Source organism: Ambystoma mexicanum, chromosome 14, assembly GCF_040938575.1.
Source record: "Ambystoma mexicanum isolate Mex_15411 chromosome 14, UKY_AmexF1_1, whole genome shotgun sequence".
In the NCBI taxonomy this organism is placed as follows: Eukaryota; Metazoa; Chordata; class Amphibia; order Caudata; family Ambystomatidae; genus Ambystoma; species Ambystoma mexicanum.
In genome coordinates this window covers 638313370-638323074 of record NC_090940.1, presented here as the reverse complement: position 1 = coordinate 638323074, position 9705 = coordinate 638313370, and the positions used below count along the sequence as shown (strand labels likewise).

Here is a 9705-nt window from a genome sequence, read left to right as displayed (position 1 = left end):
GGTCGCCTTCATGGGGAGTTCAGTCCACAGCATAACTCTACCCATTGCAGGTACTGCTATCCTCTAATGACTAAGCCTTCCAAGGCTGCTTTTGCGAGGAGCTTCTTCCACAGCTTAACTCTACCCGCTGCGTGCACTGCTTTCCTCTAATGACTAAGCCTCCCAAGGCCGCCTTCATGGGAGTTCATTCCACAGCATAACTCTACCCACTGCAGGCTCTGCATTCCTCTAATGACTAAGCCTCCCAAGGCCGCTTTCGCTGGGAGCTCATTCCACAGCATAACTCTACCCACTGCAGGCACTGCTTTCCTCTAACGACTAAGACTCCTAAGGCAGCTTTAGCATGGAGCTTATTCCACAGTATAACTCTACCCACTGCAGGCACTTCTTTCCTCTAGTGACTTAGCCTCTCAAGGCCACCTTCGCTGGGAGCTTATTCCATGGCATAACTCTACCCACTGCAGGCACTTCTTTCCCCTAGTGACTAAGCCTCCCAAGGCCACCTTCGCAGGGAGCTTCTTCCACAGCATAACTCTACCCACTGCAGGCACTGCTTTCCCCTGATGACTAAGCCACCCAAGGCTGCCTTCGCGGGGAGTTTATTCCACAGCATAACTGTACCCACTGCAGGCATGGCTTTCCTCTAATGACTAAGCCTCCAAAGTCCTCCTTCGTGGGGAGCTTCTACCATAGCATAACTCTACCCACTGCAGGCACTGCTTTCCTCTAATGACTAGGCCTCCCAAGGTCCCCTTCGTAGGGAACTTATTCCACACCATAACTCTGCCCACTGCAGGCAATTATTTCCTCTAGTGACTAAGCCTCCCAAGGCTTCCTTCGTGGGGACTTAATTCCACAGCATAACTCTACCCACTGCGAGCACTGCTTTCCTCTAATGACTAAGTCTCCCAAGGCCACCTTTGCGGGGGGCGGTTCTTCCACAGCATAACTCTACCCACTGCAGGCACTGCTTTCCTCTAGTGACTACACCTCCCAAGGTCGACTTCACGGGGAGCTTCTTCCACAGCATAACTCTACCCACTGTAGGTAGTACTTTCCTCTAGTGACTAAGCCTCCCAAAGCCGCCTTCGCAGGGCGCTTCTTCCACAGCTTAACTCTACCCACTGCAGGCACTGCTTTCCTATAGTGACTATGCTTCCCAAGGCCGCCTTCCCTGGGAGCTTTTCCACTGCATAACTCTACCCACTGTGTGCACAGTTTCCTCTAAAGATTAAGGCTCCCAAGGCCGCCTTTGTGGGGGGAGTTTCTTCCACAACATAACTCTACCCACTGCAGGCACTGCTTTCCTCCAGTGACTACTCCTCCCAAGGCTGCCTTCACAGGGAGCTTCTTCCACAGCATAACTCTACCCACTGCAGCCACTTCTTTCCTGTAATGACTAAGCCTCCCAAGGTCCCCTTCGTAGGGAACTTATTCCACACCATAACTCTGCCCACTGCAGGCAATTATTTCCTCTAGTGACTAAGCCTCCCAAGGCTTCCTTCGTGGGGACTTAATTCCACAGCATAACTCTACCCACTGCGAGCACTGCTTTCCTCTAATGACTAAGTCTCCCAAGGACACCTTTGCGGGGGGCGGTTCTTCCACAGCATAACTCTACCCAATGCAGGCACTGCTTTCCTCTAGTGACTACGCTTCCCAAGGTCGACTTCGCAGGGAGCTTCTTCCACAGCATAACTCTACCCACTGTAGGTACTACTTTCCTCTAGTGACTAAGCCTCCCAAAGCCGCCTTCGTGGGGTGCTTCTTCCACAGCTTAACTCTACCCACTGCAGCCACTTCTTTCCTCTAATGACTAGGCCTCCCAGGGCCTACTTCGCAGGGAGCTTATTCCACAGCATAACTCTACCCAATGCAGGCACTACTTTCCTCTAATGACAAAGCCTCCCAGAGCTGACTTTGCAGGGAGTTTATTCCACAACATAACTCTACCTACTGCAGGCACAGCTTTCCTGTAATGACTAAGTCTCCCAAGGCCGCCTTTGCAGGGAGCTTCTTCCACAGCATAACTCTACCCACTGCAGCCAGTGATTTCCTCAAATGACTAAGCCTCCCAGGGCCGACTTCGCAGGGACCTTATTCCACAGCAGAACTCTACTCAGTGTGTGGAAACAGAGAAATTGATATGAGGCCAGGAAGCCCAAAGGAAACACACCAACACAGGTTGCAAAGAACATACAAAGTGCTTTATTCAAAAGCTACAACAATTACCAAAACATCAATTGACAAACGGATAGCTATTCGGCCCTCAGAGTAACAGAACAAACTATCAACAGTAATTCGCTGTGTTAGTGTGAGAGAGACCATACATTGGGATACTCAGGTTTTTATACTTTTTATCCAGCTCTGGCCAACCCCCTCGCAGGTAAACCATTCTTAGAACCAGGCCTAGAGTTCGTTGCCAGGTCAATCCCATAATGTATGCATCTTGATCAGTTTCGCTGATAGAGTTGTTCATTTACACACAGGTCAGGGATAGGACAAGGTCTCAGTTCGCGACCCCAACAAGTGGCCTGCAGGCATATTACTTATTCATGTGTGCGGAGGTCACAACGGCCAGAATCCCACTCGAAATGTCATTCGGCCTCCATTTTGATGTTCAGGGTGACTTCCACACTACAAGAGAACCTAAAATGGCGCCTAAATCCAAGATGAGATTTACACAGTACATTAAGGTCAAGACCTTGCCGCGGAATCTATTTACACAATGTTTTTTAGACAACTTGGCGTAGGCCAACACACATTCAAACAATGCAATAGGAGGTATAATATTATTTCGATTCCGACAGACCCTCCTTTTGGCCTATGCCAAGGGCTAAACATTATTCCTAATACTTTTGAAAATAACTCCATGTGTTATCATCCATAGATTCCGCATCATTGTCAGTAATGTCTATAGCCATAAGGTCGTTCATAAAAACCTCTTGCAACATGAATTCTTTAGATGCTGTATCTGGGGCATATATTTTATGCCCTATTGCGCTCAATGCTTGAGCACAACACCCCCCTATCATTCCACACATACTTGGGAGGCATTGAAAACAGCAACAAAGGAATAACAGGATCCCTAAAATAACCAGAATAACGGAAAGCACCTTCCAACCCCAAGATCGCAAAGAATCCCAGAACCAAGTACTAAGGTTCCAGTCTCCTACAGGGATATGGACTTCAGAACTGAGAGTATGCAAGTTCTGAATTGCTTTAAAAATTGTTGGTGAGGAGTCTGGTACGAAAACACAACAAGCGGATCCGACTAATTTGCATACTCCACCTCGTTCCGCCAAAATGACATCTAATGCCATCCGATTTTGAAGTGCTACCAATCTTATTGATTTTTGCTCTAAGGTCATATTGTAGAGTATGTCCGTGGTCCGGTTGATCGTTCTCTCCAGTACCCTTGCTAATCCCCTAATGTTCTCTGAGTTTGCTATTTGTCCCGAAAAAGGGCACAACTGATTTCGCTATGTCCCCCAATACTTGCCCAGGGGTATCTCCGTTGTCGTCTCGCCGCGGGCGAGCCTTAGAAATCTCTAATGTACTTGCTACAAATACCCCGGGTAACAATATCCCTAAATAACAGGTTCCCTGCCAATGCTTGGGCAACCAGGGAAATGCTAAACTACCACAAACAAAATAAACAGGCCCCCCTAAATACAGAGGCCTGTTTTCCCCAGTCAAATTTACAATGTTTTTACAAGCTTTAAAATCTCCCATTGGCCTAGTGCCATTTCTCTGTACACAGAAGGGAACCGAGTCAGGACTATGATTTATAGAATAAGAAGGAGGTACAGCGTCCTTATTGCCTATCTGAGCCATTTTAAAGGAAATCAGAATTTGAAAAGGAAGAGATAGTTTGTCAGACGGCCTAATAGAAGCGACGTTAGGTTTACTTCTATTTGCGAAAAGCGAGCATTCCAGGGGAGTCAATTCACGTTTCTCGAAATCATTTAAATTAGTTCCATCAAAGTTCCCTGAGATGCTATCATTCCATCGGCCAAAGAATAGTGCTCTAAGGGAGGCATAGCAAGCAGTCGTTAAAGGTATAGGATGTATATACCATCCCAGTCCCTTGTTCCCATGTTGTGGTAAATGAGTACAAATCCAACAATTACTCTTATTAAAATGCCATGAGTAGCATTCATTACTATCATCAGAGTGTTATTATGATACTTTTGTCTATGTTGGGAGTCTCTAGGGGACAGAGTGTGAAGGTGTACAGAGGGAGTCAAAACAGTTAATACAATCTCGGTCGGTAATAAAGGTTTCAAAGGATAGATTTCTTCGAAATACCAAAGTCCTACAGCAGCGGTTGCAAAAATAACAATAATCATTATCAAAACACAACAGTACGTTTCGGGGCCCAGGCACATTGTTCATTGTTCGATTTGGTCACCCCCTTATTTACAAGTCCAATGCGGGGGGCAGCAGCGGAGGTGGCAGGCATCGTAGTTCCTCAATCGACGACCCCAATGTTCATTGCTGGCGACGCTACGGTCGCGCGATTTCTTAGAACTTCCCAACCCTAGCCAGCAGAATCTCTTTTGTTCAACAAAACTTTCTCTTAACAAGAGGATTTCCAATCACTTGCTTTTTCCGAATGCACGCAAAACTCGTGCCGTAGTTCTATTTCCTTGGTCGAAGGTTGTACCTGGTGGTACCCAAAATTGTCTGGTCCGGAAGCAGAGTATCGTCACTTCCTGAGGGAAGCGACGTGTCGGTGGCAACGGAAGTCGCAGAGCTCGAAACAGTGTTTTCCGGAAGTGATTTTTCAAGAGAGTGCAGAGATGAAATGGACTGTTCCCCAAGCTCCTCAGGCTCAGAGAACTTCTCCGACGCACTCACAGCGCTGTTTGCTACTCCAAGATCAGAGACTGTAGCGTCAGCGAGGGGTTCTGCTTCTTCTGTAACGTGTGGTGTCGGGTGAGGAAGTTTCTTGACGTGCGTCGCGTGAATCCAGTTCTTCTTTCAAGCCACCCGCACTGCTGTCCTGGTGACCAACAACACCTGATGGGGTCCCCGCCAGCGAGGCGCGAGACAGGAAGACCTCTCGTAGGCCTTCACTAAGACCCAACTTCCGGGCTGTATATCTGTCCTGGGCCCGTGAACCATACAGGTAAAGCTGAGTAAACCTGGTGATAAATGAAATACAGGTTTTTAGTTAACTGGTTACAGTAGTCTACAAGCAATACATTCTCCACCTCCCTCAGGGCTTTAGGTTTCGGGAGACCCCAAATGTTAGCAGGTCTCCCCATTACTATTTCAAATGGAGAAAGCCCAGTTCTAGTCTGAGGTGTGGTACGCATAGCTAATAACACAATAGGTAAGGCATCTGGCCATTTTAGTTTGGTATCAGCACATGTTTTTGCAAGTTTATAACTCCCATTGTATCTTTCCACCAACCCAGCGCTTTGAGGATGTCTAGCTGAATTAAATTGTTTCTCAATACATAGGGCTGCACATATTTGCAAAATTACTGCTGCGATAAAGTGAGGACCATTATCCGACCAGATTATCCTCGGGAGCCCAAATCGAGGAAAGAATTCTTTAATCATAATCTTTGCAGTGGTCATGGCGGTAGCATCTTTGACGGGGAAAGCCTCGACCCATTTACTGAAGGCACAAATAATGACAAGAACATATTTTAGATTATTACATCGTTCCATCTCAATAAAATCAAAGTGAAGAACCTCGAAGGGGACAGAAGGGGGCCCAAAGCTTCCCCTTGGAGTCACTGTCCCCTTACCCACATTGTGCTGTAGGCGGATCATGCAGTTCTGGACGTGCCTCTTTGCAGTTTCCAGAATCTTGTCATTCACCCAAACCTGTTCTAACATTTTCGTGATCTGCTGGGCACACACATGCGTAGGACCGTGTGCCATCATAACCATTGCCAATACATATGAATCAGGAAGCAACCATTTCCCTTCGGATGTATCCACCCAACACCCTTCATCATCCAGTTTCCCCATTCCTTCAGCCCACTTTTTAGATTCCTCTATCGTGGCATCAGTTTGAATATCTCGCACAGACCCAATACCTTCATCCATTATGCAAGCATCTCTCATTTCCCTCGAGGCATACATGTCCGTGCTAAGGTCTGTGGCCGTTTGTCTGGCTATCATATCCGCAAAAGCGTTCCCTTTGCCCACATCATCTGTGACCTTGCGATGTGCTGCACAGTTCATGATCGCTAACTGTTTAGGGAGTGAGAGTGCCGAAAGTAATTGCACTATCAGGGGGCCATGCTGGATCTTGGCCCCATGTGAGGTCAGGAACCCTCTTTCCGACCAGAGCTTTCCAAAGTTGTGAGCCACCCCAAATGCGTACTGACTATCAGTATATATATTTACTCTATGCCCTTGGGAAAGTTCACAAGCTCGGGTCAACGCTATAATCTCTGCGGCCTGCGCGGAGTTATGCGAAATTCTCTTAGTTTCGACAACTTTGCTCAATGTAGTACCTACATAAGCAGCTGTAGATGTACCATTCGAAAGTTTGAAGCAGGAGCCATCACAAAACAGCTCCCCTTCTGCATTATCCAAAGGAGTATCTATGAGATCTATCCTGCCCTTCGTTTCTTGTTCAGTGGTATACAGGCAGTCATGTAATTCTTCGTCACCGCAAACAGTGTTTTGCGGGAAAGGTAAGAGTTCAGCCGGATTAAGAACACAACACCTCTTAATTTGGATATGAGGGGCAAACAGAATTAGTTCATACCTTGTTAACCGCGCAGAGGTGAGGTGTTGCGTTTGGGTTTTGTTCAATAGAATATCAACAGAGTGAGGTACCATCAAAATCAAATCATGGCCTAGGACCATTCCCTCACTCTGTTTTACAGACGCGGCAGCAGCAGCGACAGCGCGCAAACATCTTGGCAAAGCGCATGCGACAGGATCAAGGGCGGAGGAGTAGTAGCCGCACGGCCTATTCTTCCCTCCATGTTCCTGTGTCAACACAGCCAAAGCACATCCATCACATTCATGCACAAACAACACAAAGGCCTTGTCATAATTTGGAGTACCCAGAACCGGTGCCGAACATAGCGCGGTTTTGAGAAGCTCAAATGATCGTTGATGTTCCGATTCCCATGGCAGTGGCAGAGAAATGCCCTTCTTCGTCAAAGCCAACATCGGTTTTATCACTAGTGAGAAATTCGGGATCCACAACCTACAGTAAGAAGCCATACCTATCAGGGCTCTGACTTCCTTCTGTGTATTTGGAACAGACATGCCAGAAATGTGTTTTATTCTTTCAGGTGTCAATCTTCTCCCCTCCTTTGACAGGAGGTAGCCTAGATAGGCAACCTCCTGACAACAATATTGAAATTTTTTAAGCGAAGCTTTGTGACCATTTTTAGCTAGATGAACAAACAACAGTACAGTGCCTTCTTTACAGGCACTCTCAGAGTCTGCAGCCAAAAGCAAATCGTCAACATATTGAAGCAGCGTGCAAGTAGGTGGCAATTCAAGGGTGTCAAGCTGTTCTTTCAAGGCTCTACTATAAATGCTGGGACTTTCAGTATACCCTTGGGGTGCCTTTGTAAATGTAAATGAGCGTCCCCTCAAGGTGAACGCAAACAGATATCTGCTTTCTTTATGTATAGGAATACTAAAGAAGGCGTTTTTTAGATCCACAACGCTAAAGTGCGTAGCCGTAGCAGGGATCATTGTCAATATCGTCGTCACATCGGGTACAATAGGATATTGTGGGGCGACCACTCTGTTAATGGCACGGAGATCGATTATGAACCGGTATGGAATTGCATTGTCGCCTTTCTTATATACAGGCAAGATCGGACTGTTACATAGACTACCTGTAATCTCCTCGATCACCCCACGATGCACAAAATCAGAGACAATGCATTTCAAAGCACGTTCACCTTCTACTGATATTTTATATTGCGGGATGCGTGGCAGTTTTACTCCATGTTTCAGAACTATTTTTACAGGCTCAATCTGTAATACTCCGACATCATTGTCGTCCACTGCCCACAAACATTCCGGGACAATGCTAAACTCGGGGGGTAAAGGTCGAATCAAAAACTGAGAATTAGGAAGTTGCTGTGGTGAAACCGTCAGCCGTACTCCATCCGAAGAACAATGAATTACTGCGTTCAATTTCTTTAACAAATTCAACCCCAGCAAATTCTCTCCACAGTTTGAAGTGAGAAGAAAAGGACAATGGTCTGTGAAGGGACCCAAAGAAACGGATACCGGCGCAGAAACCGGACAGACAGTTGGTATACCAGAAAACCCTACAGAAACATTTGTTTGCCCTGACAGTGGGATGTTTGGAACCCGAGAATGATCAATGGAGCACTTCTGTGCTCCAGTGTCAATCAAAAACTGGTGTTTCCTATTCCCTACTAATAATTCAACGTAGGGTCCTTTCTGATTAACGGGAATAGGCGAAGGTTCCTAACCCTGCTTCGGGCAATCCTAATGAAATAGAGCCTCGTCAGAAGGAAGCTCTTCAGAAAGGTAGGCAGCAGAAGGGTGATCAAATATGTTCCTCGAGTCCATACTCGAGGTCTGATTTTCCTGTGAAAAAGGTTGCTGAGAATCTTGTAAAAGCTGACCTCTGTCAGGGCCCCCTGCTCCAGGGCGGCCCCTAGGTCGTCTACCCATACCCCCAAACGCACTGTTTGACCTCTGGCGAAGGACAGGGCACTGTGCTCGCCAATGACCTTCCTGGCGGCAATAAGCACATTGATTAATATTCACAGGACTCAAAGGAGCATTTCCTTTTGGGACGTACTGACCTCTAGTCTGTGTCGTACCTCCTCTGGGGTTTCTAACAATTTGCTGCAATAATACTTTGGTTTTCAAATCACCCTTTCTCTTTTCGATTTTCTCTTTTTCTCTTTTTCATTATTAACATGGTTCTCATAATATTGAGCCATGTGCAAAACCTCAGATTGAGATTTTGCCTGCCAAGCGCTCTCAGGGGACATAATCTGTGACTGGATGTCAGGTAACAATCCACGTACAAATTTGTCCACAAACAACCTTTTCCCCGACTCTGTACCTAAATCCTGTCCACTGAAGTCAGAAATACCTGTTCGAATCTATTAAAAAATTCAGTGGCGCCTTCAGTTTTCCCTTGGACACAGGCCGTAAGCTTGTCCCAAATAATCCTTTTCTCTGGAATTATAGTTTTTAGTTTAGCGACAATTCTATCAGGTAAAGTAAGTATTACCTGTGGTGGTTTCTCACCAGCTGGTCTTTCCCCATCAATTCTAATCATATTAGCCCACGTATCTCCCAACCCCGGCACATCGTCTATTGTCCGAACCTGTTTCCATACATCTACTGGTAGGAGTACAGGGAATAACAAGTCAATGTCACTCAAGGTGAACACAGAGGACTGTAAACGGACTCTATTTCTTTGTAAAACCCCGTCAGGTTTTTCCTAATATCGGGAACTGATTGTCTAATTGTGTTCACTTCCTGTCGTGAAAACGGGACGTGAACAAATTGCGATACATAATGTGCAGGGATATCCACAGCGGGGGCACCAGTCCCAGCGTTGGCGGGGATCTCAACTTTTGGGACAAAGGTCGGAGGAACCTCTCTCATAGGCAACTGAGATATAGGTACCTCCGACTGCTTAATAAGCAATAGAGCCAGGTCGAGCACTAAGGCAGCTGTAGAAGTGTCGGGCGAAAAAGCCCTTTTACAAATC

At 46.5% G+C, this 9705-nt stretch overlaps 1 long non-coding RNA gene across 1 annotated transcript in view; it reads right to left on the bottom strand.

The window, feature by feature from the left end:
* Positions 1 to 2185: 2185 nt before the first annotated feature.
* Positions 2186 to 9705, bottom strand: part of LOC138527094 (uncharacterized) — a 229503-nt gene continuing 221983 nt past the window's right edge. The window contains exon 3 of the long non-coding RNA XR_011283811.1: positions 2186 to 5150. This is a non-coding gene — a long non-coding RNA (uncharacterized lncRNA). The remainder of the gene's footprint in view (positions 5151 to 9705) is intronic.